General features: G+C 36.2%; 2 pseudogenes; both read left to right on the top strand.

The window, feature by feature from the left end:
* Positions 1-2,636: 2,636 nt before the first annotated feature.
* On the top strand, positions 2,637-5,246 carry LOC113299917 (annotated as a pseudogene).
* Positions 5,247-6,200: 954 nt separating this feature from the next.
* LOC113299916 lies at positions 6,201-10,727 on the top strand (annotated as a pseudogene).
* The last annotated feature ends 3,461 nt before the right edge of the window (positions 10,728-14,188 follow it).

Genomic DNA, 14,188 nt, shown 5'->3' with positions numbered 1-14,188 from the left:
CAAGGAGATTCTTTAATGCTTTCCAAGGTTCTGCGTAGATGGATAGGATCTGGAGTATAAAGGTTTTGTGGGTATACCTCTGGTAAGCCCTCCCGAGACTATAACTCGGCCACTAGGGCCACCTAGGGGTTTAAAGGCTTATTGCATACGCTAAATGCAATCGACGTTGTCTGCGTCAGTGAGTTAGGATTTTATTTTTCAATCTTATCTTTGCTCGAGGACTAGCAAATAATAAGTTTGGGGGTATTTGATAGACACATTTTTGTGTCTGATATAATCTCAATTGTATATATTGTTAGTGCTCGATTTTGTATTTATTATGGCTTCTTGTGTCTTTGTGTTTTTTTTGGAGAAATAAACATGTGTGGGAAAATCGGCTCAAAGGGAATCCCGGAGGACAGTTGCTAAACGGAAACCCAGAATTGGCTAAGGAACACCCAGGCTATGTATAGCCCAAATTTATCCTCAGCACCCATATTTGTCCACAACACCCAAGGCAATGCTATTCGCACCCCATCAGAGGATAAGGGGAGGTCATCTTCAACAATTCAAAAACGAGATTTGGCGGGAAAATTATTGGCAGCGCTGTTGCAGATTAGGGTTGGATTATTGAATGGGTATTAACGAGATTCAGTCATCAGATTTTAATGGCATGGACTTGAATTACCTAAACAAGCCTGGTATAGTCGTTTAATTGAACTCAAATTGGCTAGAACTCGGATTGGAGCAAAACAGAAGCGGAAGAAGTTCACGGGTCCCTGTTTGATTTATTTGTGGAATTTCGGGGAGACTAAAGGCAAGATATTCTTTCCTAAGATACGCTTATATTTAAGGAAGAGTTTGGGATTTGTTGGAAAGCTCAGAAACGCGTCAAACAATTGTGGGAAGAAATTATTGTCGTGACTTGCACGGAAGGAAAACATAGAATTAATCGGGTTCTAGAGGGTTTGGAGGTGTATAAAAGGCGTGCTCGAGTCCCAAATAAGGATATGAAAGTTTAGGAGAAGTTAGGGGAAGTTTAGAACACCATAGAGTCGAGAAATCGAAGTTGCAGGAAGTCGAGTTCTGCTGCTGCTGCTGAAGAACACGAAGAACATTAGACCCTTCAGAGCAATCTTTTATTCAACAACATATATTTTCTATCTTTTCCTGTAACAGCACCTATTGCAACAGTTCTCTGTAACCGTCAGTTTGTAACGCCTATAAAACGTTGCGAACTGTCTTCTTTATTAGTTTCCTCTTGTTTTTCACCCTTTTGAGGTATGAACACCTATTTTGAGCACGTGAATAATATGAGGAGCTAAACCCCTTATCCGAGGCGATGGAGGAAGCCATTGTTCCATAAAAAGTGGTATATTTCTATTTTAATTAATTCTTGCAATTTCTTTTATGATTATTTGCATGGAACTAATATTGGAAAATTGATTTTTATTGAATGATTGTGATCTGTTTTGATGGAGCATGCTTAGTTTAAGACTTTTGATGTTTCATGCTTGATGTATACAATTGTTACTTCAAAAAATCTACTAGAGGCAATAAATTAGAATCACTTTAAACGCAAAGAATTCATGAATATTGATTAGATTAAATCACTTAATTGGTCAATGGTGGAATCTTGAGTCTTGGTGCTTTTTATAATCTTGATAACAACAACTTCTTAAGTTTTCTATCGAGTTTGAATCTAAAATCGAATCTTCATAAGTCTGAGTGAACGACAACTTTACTACCACTTTTACAACAACATAAAAACCACATCATCTTTACCCAAAATATAACCATGATCCCTAAAAAAAAGCATGGTCTTTAAAAAATCGTTCATCAATAAAGCTTGTTGAATCGCAGCTACCTGAAGTCTCTTCCTATTACACGACTTCTCCTCCGCGGAACGTTTGGGTCTGTAGAGAGATAAGGTACATATTGGGAAGAGTAAGAGTCGTAACCAAGCATTCAAGTCATCCGGTCTGCTAAGCACACTGTCAAGACAGTTCTTCAAAGTCCGAGAAAAACTGAGTCTGCACTGATGCGGTACACTAGACACAGTGGTGAAACGCCGTTGGAAAACATCATTGAGAAGCTCGGATAATATAGTCATTAGATTTTTAGATTAAAGGGTAACATAGTCATTTGAATCCACTAGGAGTCTAAGATACTCCATATCCCCTGTAGTTGTACAACGGAAGATCTAATCACTTATCATATCATGGTCCCATTAAAAAAATAAAAAATGTTCTAGCTCTTACGGGGTAGGAATCAAATAACATCAATGGGGAAGAGCCTGAAGCAAAGAAGGAGGTGTTCACAACTTCACCGAATTCAAGATTCAAGAGAATTCGTCTGCTGGGAGTTTCTCCTTTGTATTAGGAAACCCATCTGTAGAATTAATTCGATGTGGAAGAAAAATTATTCGCAAGTGCTTTGCGAAAATTCATTTTTGTTTGGAGCCCCAATTTTTGAATTATTAGGGATTGAATTGCAAAAAGATGTGGGAAAATTAGTGAAATGACTAATTGAAATCAAGAAAACACTTCACAGGGATGCGTTATAGCAGTCCACATTGGCAAGGTTAGGTTGGAGGTTTCATCTCAAGAAAGTCTAGATTTACTAGGAAAATTACAAGAATCAGGTAATGAGGTGACCTTTAGATTGGTTTCTTAATTAGATTGCTTCTTTAGATTGTTTTCTTTAGGTAAATAATGTTTGTTTAATACAACATTGTCAATCCTATCAGGATTCACTATAATTCTGTGAGGCGGTGACTTCCAATTGTTTCTAGCTGATTAATTTTAGTGCTCACATAGTTTAACCCCTTGAAATCACGTCACTTTGCATTGTTTTCAACCCCTTGAAATCGGCACTGGAACGTGATATAAAAATGTACTCACTGAAACTAACAGTTTGAGGGAGTCTGGATGTCTTTTTATGACTTTTCCTGCATATAATGATATGTTTCATTGAATCAGTTTGAGGAATTCTTCCTCTTGTTTCGATTTTCACTGAGACGTACAAAGATAATGTATGCCACGGATGTTTGCAATCATACCTAGGCACTGAGGCGCAGGTTTTCAAGTTGTTCTGTATTTGACCATTTTTGCCAATTGACTTAATAATGTAAACTTCACTTATCAAATGACATACTTTGGTATTTGAATCTAGCCATAGCATGGTAACTTTTGATTCTTTTTCATTTACCCCATTTTACTTTCTCAGTCAGTTAAATCACTCGCTTGTATTTGGTTTCTTGTGTCTATTAGAAATGCTTCACCCTGTGCTTGAAATGATCTAGGAAAATCTGTTTGGCCTTCAGATTAGTTTCTTGGGTTTGATTTGCAGAGGGGGCAAGTTTCAGAAAGACTAGTCAAGGTTCTTTAATTCAGAATGACATAAATAGAGCTATGAATGTTATGTCAAGAGCGATGATATTTATAAGCCTCTGATTAAAATGTTCGTAATCCATCTCAATAGTTAAATTATTGCTAATTAGAACGATTTTGCATGTCATCAAGATCAAAAAGATTTTAACTATGCTTATTATGGTTTTTGCCAAGCTAGCTTTTTCAGCTTTCTACTGGAGGTGGCAGCAGAAGTTAAGGAAACCTTACAAAGGACGTAAAAGGCCTTAAGACTGGCAAGAAATATTACTCACATCTAGCATTTTCATGCTATGAGGGGTTATATGAACCTAATTATCGAGGATGAAAACCAAAAAACTGGTGAGTTTTTGACTCTTTCGATTGTTTCTTTTGAATGTTGACCACTACTCTTTCTTTGTTTAATAATTTTGCCAAATCCTTCACTTATTGTGAATCTGTACGAAGACTTTCATCTGTTTCAAACTCATTCATCCTCTTCTAAAATCAGTGCGTTTTTAGTCATCATGGTTATTATTGATGAGATTTCAGGTGATAATTTGTTGCCTGAGATTTCTATACCAACATCAATGCCATCGTTGGCAATTTCAATTATAGCCAATAATACTGATCTATTAAGTCAAATTCTCTTGTGTCTACCACTGAAAGCTCTCGCAGTTTCTAAATCTGTATCAAACAATGACTTTCTATCATATCTGAACCACTTTTTGTTCAAAACTATTGCCTTCAAAACCTCCCCTCAGTCGAGGGATTGTTCTTAGCAATACGTTTGTCACTTTTCGACCAAGACAAAGAATATATCATTCTTGATGGAAAAGTCACTGAAGTTGCTCCCTTCAAAAATTTAACTTTTGTGACTGTTCAAGCAAGGATAAGGATTGAACAATCTTGTAATGGTCTCTTTTGTTTCAGCAGTACCAGGTCTGCCATTGGTCGACCAACATACTACGTCTACAGTCCTCTTACGAAGCATTTCAAGGTATTGTCTAGACCTCAAATGAGAGGACGTGGTTATCTTTGGGTTTGCAGTGCTAGCTTAGCCTTTGACCCTCTCCAATCACCTCATTACAAAGTTGTCTGCATTTGGAGAAATGATATGGTTAATCATCATACTGAAATCTACTCTTCCAGTACAGACTCTTGGTGGGTTTCTGGATGTCCTGTGCCTGCACCTAAAATTATGTTCTACACTTCAGGTGTATTTTGGAATGGTTCATTGCATTGGATAAGCTTATGGAACTCTTCCTTCTATTTTGATATTGATCAAGACTTGATAAAGGTAATGCCAATGCCACCTATCAGTCCTGGAATTGATAAAATTAGGATCGAGTACTTTGGGGGTGTGCAAAGGTCATTTGAACCTTATTCAGACGAGTGGTTCAACCACGACTAGGTTTGACGTCTAGGAGATGCAGAGTGATTACAGTGGGTGGAATGTGAAGTATCATGTTAATCTTGAAGTACTAACAAATTCATACTTCGAAAGGCTAGAATTATTGATTCATTCCAAATTCTCAGTATTACTTGTTCATGAAGAAGGAGATTCACCATCCTTGGTGTTACAGATACAAAATGAGATCATTTCTTATGATATCAGGAGCAGAAGATTCATCAAACTGCATGATTTATCACAAGTTCAGGGAAATGTTCGGAAAAATTGTACCGATATTATGATGCCTATCAATATATTCCGACACTTTCTAGTGTTTGATTACTGTCCTGCCTTTATTTTGTGTGTATGTCGATGTAATTGTTTGATCCAAGAAAACGCCTTGTGTTTTGTTCCCATTCTTGGTCTCAAATGCTTAAGACTCTTTGGCTTGAATGTATTTTTGGTTATTTTCTCAGCATCTTCTTAATTTCTTTAAATTCAATATCAGTTATACATATTCAATCCATTTTGCATTTTTTCTGTTCATTTGCAGTTCAAAACTTCAAATGCATACATGTTCCGGTAGCATATTGGGTATGTGTAGTCTCACTTATCTCTAAATTATTGTTTAGACGAAGGGGAAGGATCCGTTGACATGGTTATAATAACATAATCCGTTGACATGGTTGTCATTTTTTCTACCAAACCCAACAGGCAATGAATTTAAGGCTAATATTTTGACGACATGTTCCTCGTATAAAACTTTACATTCCTACTAAAAATGAGAGAATTCTGAAATACGAAACTTCACCATCCACAAATTTTAATTTCAACCGTTAATTTTCAACTGTTGATATTCAAAATGATAGATGGTGGTCTTATACATCTTGGAATGCTCTCATTTTTGGTGCGAGTGTAGAGACTTATAAGAAGAACATGTCATCAAAAAACTAGCCTCAAATTCATTGCCCGTTGGGTTTGGTAGAAAAATGGCACTAAAATGTCAAGATTATGTTATTATAACCATGTCAACCGATCCTACCCATTGAATATATTTAGCAAATTAAAAAATAAATTGTTGACTTTGATAACGGAGAGAAGTATAGTGAGGGTGTTGACATAAGAAAAGTGATTAGCCAATTAGTTACTTTGGTTTTGAAAATTTAAGGGTGTTAGTTTTTCCTGATTCGTCGTCTGACATCTTACTCTACTCTGACTTCCTTCAGCCATAAATCAGACTGGTTATTCATTTTTATGATATCTAACTAGATGTCTAGCTTGCATATCATATCTAAACAGTGTAGACGATGTTCATATTTATTGCGCTACAAAGTTTTTTGAGCCAGATTTAATCGAGCCCGATTCAGATGAGTCAGCTACATAAGCAAAACTCAGTGAATCTCACAAGAAGGATTGTGTCTTCTTCCTTATACTAATTTATATACTTAAATATGGTCAGACTTCACCATTAAGGCATAGCTCTTATATTAATTCGGATCTGAAAAATTCATAAACAGAACCCTTCCTCTGTACCCTTGAAAACTTTCAGTAAGGAAATTTCCCAATATTTCATTGTTCTTAATGAGTTTCTTATCTTTGAAACAGCTCCTTCGGTTCTCTAGAGTTCCTTGTCTTTCCTCTGAAGATTTATCAAATGAGAATTCATTATCGTTGACATCTCTATCTTCATCATCATCGATTCAGGTTGGTAGCAACATTGATCTGTTAAGCCAAATTCTGGTGTGCTTACCAGTGAAATCCCTGCTCAAATTCAAATCTATATCAAAGGAATGGCTTTCTATAATCTCCAGCCAGGATTTTATTCGTGATCATTACCTAGTTCGAAACCGTAGTTTGCCATTTGTCCCTCGGTTGTTCATTCTACAAGTGACAGTAGGCTTCTTACCCAAAACTTATAAAATTAAATGTTATTACAGTCACCCTTCTGGACTTATTCCCTTTAAAACCTTTATTTTCTTCCTTAGTGAAAGAAAATTCAGCAAATCATCAGCCCCGTTTGAAACCCTTGCTTTCAACAATGATCCATCAGATATAAAAATCATTCATTCTTGTAATGGTTTGTTCATCTGTAGGAGTTACAGAACATATTATGGTGATTTCAGTTATTACGTATATAATCCTTCAACTAAATGTTTGAAACCTCTTCATCCATCTCCGTTTAGAAAATCAAGTGTTTTCCAACGGATTTGTAGTGTTAACATGGTTTATGATCCTCTCAGATCAAATTACTATGAAGTTGTTTTTATTTGGAGTTCCAGTGATAGAGATACATTTCAGATTGAAACGTACTCTTCTAAAACAGATTCCTGGAGATTACCAGGTGATGGGTTCTCTGCACCAGTGAATACGTTTTGTAGTCCTGCTGGTGTGTATTGGAATGGTTCGCTCCATTGGATTAACAGAGATTGTTCGCTATATTTCAATGCCAGTAAAGAATTGCTAAAGACTATGCCATCAGTAGGAAGGTTAAGTGTGAGTATTTTGGAGTGTGCAATGGACATTTGTATTTCGTGGAGGTTCATCATTCTAGTGCAACACAATTCGATATTTTGGAGATGGATATTGATTACACAGGCTGGACTGTGAAATATAGTGTCGATCTGGAAGAATTGACAACTGCCTACCCAGAAATGGTTCGAGCAGATTATGATTTCTCTATACTGCTTATCGAAGAAGATGAAGTATCGTCAAATTTATTGATTAGTATACCAGATAAAATTATATCTTACAACCTTAAGGAAATGAGTTTCCAGAAACTGCATGATTTGCCAAGCATTCCTAATGGTGGTGCCCGAGTTACAGCTCCAAGATATAGTGCTTATCGGTATGATGAATCCCTTGCTTGTCTTTAATTACATCTTGCACTTTTATTCATGTAAACTAATTTATCTTGTCTGTTAATCTTGCATTGTCTGCACTCTGCTCTTTGTAATTTTTGAATGATAAATATTGTTGTTCGTCAGAACTAAAACTTGGAAGGTGAAAAATTCAGTGTTAGGTAATTTCCGTGTTTTTGTTAAATCTCGGTTGAAAGGGGAAATGGGTAGACAATTGAGATTCCACCAGAACTAATTCGAATAAGAATTTATCATCAGCATTATAGTAGAACCTCTGTATAAAACTACTCAAGGAATAAACTCCGTATCATTTATCTTACTAATATAAAGAAAAGAGGTAATTGTTTGGTGAAGCCTCGATGTGGTCCGGACACCCTCCGAAATGGCAAACCTATCCTTCGTCTAAACAAATTATTTCACTTGATTTCGTTCACAATAAGGGGTTCTACTTCAAATTCAACCTACTTTGCTGATTCAGGCAGATTCAGATGATTTGGATTTCACTACTCTCAGACTTTAAAACATCAGACTTTCCGGAAGAACTCTGAATAGGTGAGTTCGATTGTTTATTTCTATTATTAATATCTACCTGATTTTTCTTCTTTTCTGATGTTTGCTTCAATTTAAGGAAATTAGGGTTTTTGGTAAATGTTTCCTGTTGATTTGAGTTACAAAAAGAAGAGTTAGATTTCATGGATAGTTAGGCTTAGAAAATGATTAATGGGAGTGTGAGATGATGATACAGTCGCAGAGTGGGGAATTTGTATTGGTTTTGGGTTGACAATGATGTGTATTGAACAGAATTTGCAGATGCAGTTAGAGTTTGTATGGTTATGTAATTTAAGCTGAAATAGAAGTGGTAATGTTATGTAATGAGGTGGATGTCTGGATTGTTAGTGTTGGTGATATGGTAGAAATGGTATTGCAGGGAAGATCTTTAGGTGGATGCAGTTGAAGGAGCAATCTGGTGATGATATATGTTAATAGAAATGAAGAGCAATGAACTATTAGTGGACGCAATAAAGAACTGTAGATAATGAATGTGTTAAAGCTAAGCTAGGAGGAACATTACCTGCAGCATTAGGATTAGGAAATTGTTCTTTGTTGATGCACTTAAACTAAGTGGGTTGCCAAAACCAAATCCTATTTGTTCAACATGTAAATTTCTAAATGTCCAGTTACGGCTAAATTTGTTTAAGAACTTACTGACTAGGCTATTTTTAAATTTCGTAGGTTATTTTCTGTTGGTACTGTCGGTAAATTCTTTGCCCTAAGCTGTGATGGAAAAACCAAATCCAATTCTTATCTCTTTCTTCTTCTCAAATTAAACTTGAACAGGTATGTATTTAGATTCAATTTTGATTGTGCATCTTCAGTTTTCAATATTATTTTTGTGCTAACTGTTTAAAGAATTAACCAAAAGACTTCTTTTCTTTTTCAGTTACATGAATTACAACAAATAACATAGGAGTACTATTACAAAAGCTCAGCTTCTAATACAAATGGAGGTTCGTCATAGTCCTAGAACACAAGCGCGGCTAGAAATAGAAGCTGAGAAGAAACGGCAGCAGCAAAGAGATATTCGATTAAACAATTGGCGTATTTCTGAAAACGCAAGACAGAAAATGAAAGACAAGAGCTTCATCAAAAATGACGCAAGGCTTAACGTATGCGAGCAGAAGCACGAGATACACATGCAAACAAAAATGAGCATGAAGCATCAATAAGTTCTGGTATGTTTTTTAAAGCTGTGTTACTGTGTATGATTGTTTGTTGCTTATTGACATATTAGCTGTGTATGTTTTGAGCAGTTTAGGTCACATTTCGTCTTTAAATCATGTGAGTGTTTGGCTAGGAATTGATGCAAATTCTGATTCCCACAAATCACATGGTAGTAGGGATTCCTTTTGAATTTTGTTTGGATCATGTCCTTAGGTTAAAATCTGAATCTGAAGCCTTACTATTAATTCACTTTAGAGCATCTGTTTACTGGTATATGTAGGACTTAAAGTACACGCTATTTGAGTTGCTTCCCCTAATCTGTAGAATTGGAAAACAATAATGGTAGAGAGTTTTGATGGAATCAAATCAGGGTGATAGACAGTTTTGGTTTCATTAGTTTGGCATACATTGCCATTGTAGTCTTTGGTTAGTTGGGGAACTCTGTCTTCATTGTTGTTCCTAAGGTGATCTAGAAGTGACTGTTGTAAGTGTTGTTCAAGAATTTGATCAGAGAAGAGATGTAAATTTTATCGAAAGGCTTATATAGTGTCCGTTTAAATATGGCGTTCTAAGGAGCGAACAATTTTTAATCTCACTAGCTGTTCAAGATTTCAAACTAATATCACTTATTGGTTCATGTTGAAGACTTAGTCTCACTGCTTATATCAAATATATCGTATAATTAGCTAACTTTGCTTGGTTGTTCTTATGTCTTTAATGGTTTCAATAAAAAAGATAAAAACTATTCATCAAATCTATCTTTTCTGATTTTTCTTTCATACGGGTGCGTCATCAGTTGTTAACTTCTCCTTTTTACAAGATTTAATTCTTAGCTTTGTTATGGATCTTTACTGGAATAATTAATCAAATGGCAGTGGCGCATCAGCTTCTTTTCTGTGGACCAAAGACGCACCGAAAGTTTCCTTTATGCTTTAGACTGCCTTGAAGGATTCACTGCCAACTTTAACTATGCTTCAATCACGGGGCATTCCAGTGGCAGGCCTAAAAAACGTAAGTTCAATCACGCTATAGAAGAGTCTGTGGAGCATATATTTTGTCATTGCAGTATATTTTAGGGAGGTTTGGATGTATTTTTTGAGAATCTATACAGTTTGGCGTAAAATGGGTTTTTTCAAGCTCAGTGTTGCAAAAAGATATGGCATGGCGGATGAACAATCTTAGAGAGAAGAACAGGGAAATACAGACTTTTCTTCCGTACGCAGTTTGTTGGGTCCTATGAAAAGAGAGGAACAAGAGAAATTTCAGGTGAAGAAGAAGAGTGGCGAAAGCCACTTACAAAGCTGCTCTAATTCTGTCGGAGTCTAACATTGAAAAATTATTATTAACTGAAAAATTCAAGTTTAGTTGTGATACTTTTGCACATTAACGTGAAATGAGTTTTCACTACTTGGCGTTGACCGAGTGTTGATTTTGATCGTTGATTACTGCACGAAGACCACAAAATTACGAAACGAATGTACCGGCAGGTGCATCGCGCATGCGTGCTATACTAGTAAGAATAAAAGAAATTGGTCCCAACTTGACTTGATCAGTGTAAAAACTACCTTTAAAATATAGACGTCCGTCGGATTGTTGGGTTTCCTGATTTGACTATGCTTCCATAATAAGATGTCTTGACCATTATATATCGGGATAAAAATACCACGTTAACTACGTTTCCTAATAAAAATATGGGAGAGGGATATATTCAAATTTCCTTATCTGACTATGTTTTGAGAGATACTTACGTTTTATCTACAAGGGAAAACAAAAAAGGAAACCAATGCAAAAAGTTTCGCAAATTTTTTTTCAAAAAAAATGTAGACAGCCGTAGGACATTAGCACAATATCACAGTATCTATATATGTACTAGGTATCAAGTTAAACTAACTAAGTTATGGTAAGGTAAAGTAAGGAATTGGAGAAAGTTGTTGGGCAGGAAGCTTCACCCGGGTGCAACCTGGTGCTTCATTCTCTTCCTTTCGCAGCAAATTAAGACAAAGCAAAAAGAAAATGTTACCAAATAGACACGAACTCAAAAACACGAATAGCACCCCATGAAATCATCTCTTGCAAATTAAATACCCAATGACATAATTTAATTTGCAATTTAAAGAAAGCACGAGGAGCAAGCATAAAACCTTGCCCAAAAACATAAAAAAATGAACAGCCTAAAAGTTTGACTCGGTCATCAGACCTTTGAGGATGCTACAAATTGCTGAATGGAGACAAAGTTGTACAACAAAATGGACAAACAAACTCGGTTTAGTTTACTAATATTCTATGTACAATTTTAGAACCATGTATAGAGATATTAGATTCACGCATATTACAAATTAGCCTTGGGACAGATCCAAACATTGACTTTGGCCATTCTGCCGCTTGGACCGTTAGTTCGCGAAATGTACATCCGTCCGTTGTATATTTGACGGGGATTTTATTATTTTGATCGTTCGGGATTGATGTCACGATATAAGAATATATGACTTTGAAGTAATAATAAGGCTGTTATAAAAAGAAGTGATGTCTGTCTTGGGTAATAGACGGTCCTGATTTCGGCAATCTGACGGCTGGGAAAGATAGTTGGCGAGATTTCTATCCATCCGTCCGTTTTAGACATATAATTTTGAGAGATATTTATGTTCGTCGGTTCGTGAGATGATCTTCTTTTAATATTTTGTTTTAGACGGCAGGGATTATGCCCCGGCCCGGTGCAAAACGAGACTCAACATTTCCTTATGTGACTCGAATCAACTTCCTAATGCGTGTCGGTTTCCTTAAAAGTTTTCATGCACTAACTATAAATATCCTTTCTGATTTTACCAAAAAAAAACAAATATTAATTTGAAGACTCTATAGATTTTACCTAATCACGGCTAATTTTAATGCGTATATCATATTTGCCTTTAAATTTTCTAATCCACGGCCGGGGCCATAGGCCCCGACCCCATCCGGCTACTATGACCCGCCTAATTGAACACACTATTGTGACCGACTAACTAACACGATATAATATGACACGACCAACTAAATATCAGGACCGTTGTGGTATTGACCGGACTAACTAAATATACTCCCGACTATTATAGATGGACTAAAATATGAGAAGACACTGGCCGACCGACCAAACAATAAAAAGAACTCTAAAAGGTTGAGCCCCGGCCGTAGGCCGGGGTGATACCTAGTCTATATTATAAAAAGAAGTGGTGTTTGTGTAGCCTTACAAATCCGACCATCGATTTCGTCATCCCACGACGCAGATCGATTCGTTATATGTCCTATATAGACGTCCGTCGATCCATTGAATTCCCGATATTGTTTGAGCCCCATTAATTTATTAATAATAGCTTGATTTTTAAACGTGAGTTTCGCACTGTTTCCGGAAATAGAATTTTTGCTAATTATGGAACCAAAAAATACTGTCCTAATTCTGATACTAAAGAGTCCTATATAAAAAAATCCAAGCTATCATTAATAAATAAACAACTTCGTTTTCCATTGATAATGACCCCGCAGCGTATCACATTCACAAACTTAGCTGCTTTCATTTGAAATGGATTTTAAAGTTTCTCGCCGAAACCCACTCAACCACGACACCGTCAGCCTTAGATCATATGAATGAAGTAGAGCCAATGAACAGACCGGCATCCACTGGTCCGTTCATTTGTCAGTTCCAGAGATCTGCACCAACATGGTAATGAATTCATGAAATTTATCACATTATTCCACGACCCCAATTATTAAGATATATTGTCACGGTACCTTTCATAACGTGGTTTCCTAATGGCCACACTGTTTGTGTCTGGAACATTCTTTATATATGTTGGTTTCCATAAATGCATGCACAATATATATGGTCTCATCCCACCCATTCATGCACAATGCATACCCATATAGCACAACAGGAGACATATCCATATATTCCTTAACTGGAGACTTTCTTGGACTGTAGCCCCACCCGCTCATTGCCAAAGAGTGGCAAGAGGGAGACCCACAACAAAAGTTATAAAATCAAGAGAATGGGCTATCTTTAATGTGACCATTTGTAATCCAAATATTTCCGACCTTCTGATCGAAGCAAAAAAAGAAAAAGATTGCCAACAAAAAAAAACAAATATTAATCTGAAGACCCTGTAGAGTTTACTTAATCATGACTAATTTTAATGCGGATATTATATTTTCCTTTAAATTTTATAATCTACGGCCGGGCCGTTGGCCCCCTACTATGATTCAACTAAGTAAACATGCTACTGTGATTCGACTAACTAACATGCTATAATATGACACGACCAACTAAATATCGGGACCGTTCTGGTATGACCGGACTAACTAAATATGCTCCCGACTATTATATACAGACTAAAATTGTATGGGAAGATAGACGGACTAAAATATGTGAAGATACTGACCAACCGACCAAACAATAAAAAAAACTCTAAAAGGTTGAGCACCGGCCTACGTCTAGATTATAAAAAGAAGTGGTGTTTGTGTAGCCTTATAAATCCGACCATCGATTTCGTCATCCCACGACACGGATCGATTCGTTATATGTTCTATATAGACGTCCGTCCGACCGGTGGGTTTCCTGATTTTGCTAAACTACCATAAGATACGTGTATATTTTTGGATACCAATTCTTGGTATTTATTTGATTTTTGTAAACTACAATAAGATCCGTGTAGTTTCCATATTTTTGGATTTCCAAAATTAGTACCAATTTATGGTATTTAACTATTTATAATAAAGTTAATTTCTTCTCATTGTACGTTTATCGGCTTATTATCTCCGATTCACCAGACCAACCGATACGCTCACCCCTTCGATCTTTGTTTTTTTCGAGTGTCTATTCATTAGTTATAATTTCATAG

Source organism: Papaver somniferum, chromosome 7 (assembly GCF_003573695.1).
Source record: "Papaver somniferum cultivar HN1 chromosome 7, ASM357369v1, whole genome shotgun sequence".
In the NCBI taxonomy this organism is placed as follows: domain Eukaryota; kingdom Viridiplantae; phylum Streptophyta; class Magnoliopsida; order Ranunculales; family Papaveraceae; genus Papaver; species Papaver somniferum.
The sequence above is the reverse complement of the archived record's forward strand: the minus strand, read 5'-3'. Positions and strand labels throughout refer to the sequence as shown.